We start from the raw sequence: 2,881 nt of genomic DNA on the forward strand, positions 1-2,881 counted from the left end.
ACACACACACACACACACACACACACACACACACACACACACACACAGAAATTTCTCTCTATATGGATTGTCTCTTTACTGTTGTTTACTTCTACTACAAATCATTTACAATCTCCAACAGACCCAAAGAAGAATACTAGCCTTCCCTCTCTTGTTAAGGAATAAATATAAGAGGTCAGATTGGGACATTGCCATATTGGGGAGTAGGGGAAGGTATTAAAATCAACCTCAGCTAAAACTAAAAAGGAGAGTGTTTCAGTAAACTTCAGGGTATGGGGTAGGAAAGGTTTTTCCTTGCACAGGAATGAAGGAAAGAAGCATTTATTAAGCGCCTACTATATGCCAGGCAAGTGATAAGTGCTTTTTAAATATTGCATTTTATCCTCACAACAATACTAAGAAGTGGATGCTGTTATTATCCTCATTTTACAGTTGGGGAAACCGAGGAAAAAGGGTGTTTTTTTTTTTTTATGGTTTTCTTAGCAAATATCTAAGGCCAGATTTAAACTCAGATCTATCCTGATTTGAGGCCTAGAGGTCTATCACTGTGCCTCCAGCTGCCTCTGGAATAGAGATGTAGAGGTATTTCCTATCTTCCTTCCTTGTTATAATCTTAATATCTACATATCTGTCATATTACTAGTTGATATGAGGTAATGGGTATTGGAAGTTATTTTGAGACTGGCTTATTTTTCCATCTTCCATCATGTGACTTGCACATTTTTTAAAAAATTTTGATATCTTTTGTCTTTATATCACCTTCAATTACAAAGGCATCCCTCTCTCCACCATTCCCCTCTTTGTAACAAAGAATAAAAAAGAGAGAAGAGGGACAGGCAGCTGAGCAAAAATTAATGCATAGATCAGTCAAGTCTGACAGTATATGCAGTGTTCCATACCCACAGTCTCCCACTTCTATGAAGAAGGGAAGGAGGTTGTACCTACTTTCAATTCCCTAAAACCCAACATAGGGATTCATGAATTCATCAATTTAGTGTTCTGCCCACCAAGAGGGGCCTCAGTAGATGACAGTCATGAGTTTATATGGACAAAAATATTAATTACTCTGCAGCCAAGCTGGCACTGGGCCTCTCTGCACTAGCTTGGCTGGTCTTAGAGAGCAGACACCTCATCGAAAACCAAGGCCATACTCAAAGTTTTTGCATCTTTGAAAGAGCCTGAACTCTCCCTCCATGGCATTTGGACACCAAACCTCAAGAAGCATCGGAGGTAACCCTAAGCAAGTCATTAAATAAAACAACCTTTTTATTTCCTCAGTTTCTCCAATTGTAAAATGAAGCTAATGATAGCACTCACTTCCCAATGTTGATGCTAGTATCCTTCAGTAGCAGAGCACTGGGCCTGGAATCAGGAAGACCTGAGTTCAAATCTAGCCCCAGACACTTACAAACTGTGTAGCCCAGGGTAAATTGATTAATCTCTTCCTTCCTCAGTTTCTTCAACTGTAAAATGGGGATAATAATAACAGCTATTTTGCAGGGTTATTGGGAGGATTGAATGAGATATCATTTGTAAAAAGCTCTTATCACAAATGCCTAGCACATAGTAGGTACTTATAAACGCTTATTCCCTTCCCTTCTCCTTTCTCCCTATTTCCCTTAACTGAAAGGACAAATTCTCAGAATTCTATCTCACTTTGAGAAGTTTGGGCAGGAGGAGAAATGGAGGGTGAGGGGGCAGTGCAGCCAATGGCTGGCCTGAGGGTAATTCTTGTGTAATCATTAGTGGACAAGGGACTAATTAATTGTAGGCTCACTTTGCAGATGAGGAAATTGAGGCCCAGAGAGGTTTTGCCTTATCCAAACTCCCAGTGAAAGTCTGATGGAGCAAGGGCTGCACTTCAGGTCGGTTGATCCCAAGTTTAGGATGCTACCCACGATCCCCTGCTTCCCTCAGCAGATCCCAGCTCAGAGAGTGTCATCTCCCCTTTGCCAATGCCTTTGCCCTCTTCACCACCTCCCAGCCAGCCAGTCTAGCCTAGTATCTGTGCCTGGTCCTAGTCATAGAGCTAGGGGCAAATCAAAGACCTGGAAAATCACCACCCAAACAGGGTTCATGTGGCCAGGGTGTGAGAGGCCACTTGGCCCATTGGAAAGAAAGCTGACTCTGGCCTCAAAGGATTTGAGTTCAAATCCCACATTTCTCGCTTTTGCTCATGGGACCTTGAGCAAGTCAGTTAACTTCTCTGGACCTCAGTTTACCCATATGAAAAAGGAGGCATTTGGGCAAGACATCCTCTAATGAAAATGGACATGGGAAAACAAAGAAAGAAAATGTAAGCGAACCACACTGCTGACAGATTGGTCCTAAGTTGTAGTCCCACTGGGGCTCCTGGGCTGTGTGCTTCCTGCTGGACCCACATGTTTGACTCACCCTTGATCTTATTCTCCCTGCTGTTTAGCATCTTCTCAGGAGATGTGGGCTCATTGCCTCAGGATATTAAAAACCAGCAGCCAGTGCAGGGTTGGAGAGGTAGAGGCAGGGGATGGGATCTCTGGGCTTCTGGCCCCAAGCCAGCGTATGAATGCCCCCACCCAGAAGGTCCTCTAGGGTCCCTTCCAGCCTCTTGGAATCTCTCTACTCCTATGATCTCTCCTGAGGGCATAGGGCAGAGGGCAGGGGCACCAGAGCTGAGAAGAAGCATATATGTTCTCCCAAATAGACAAGCCTTCAATGTAAGAACAGGAAACAGAGAGTATCTCCATTGAGTCCATCTCTAAGGAGAAATTGAGGTTTATAAAACACTTTATAATTTAGCAATGCAAAGAAACTTGAAAGATCATTTTACAGGTGATGGAACTGAAGGCCAGAAAAAGGAAGTGGCTAACCCAAGGTCACATAGCCAGTGAGGAGCCGAGAC

Source organism: Petaurus breviceps, unplaced genomic scaffold (assembly GCF_028583685.1).
Source record: "Petaurus breviceps papuanus isolate PSGF00001 unplaced genomic scaffold, PetGlider_PUasm1.0 91041, whole genome shotgun sequence".
In the NCBI taxonomy this organism is placed as follows: Eukaryota; Metazoa; Chordata; class Mammalia; order Diprotodontia; family Petauridae; genus Petaurus; species Petaurus breviceps.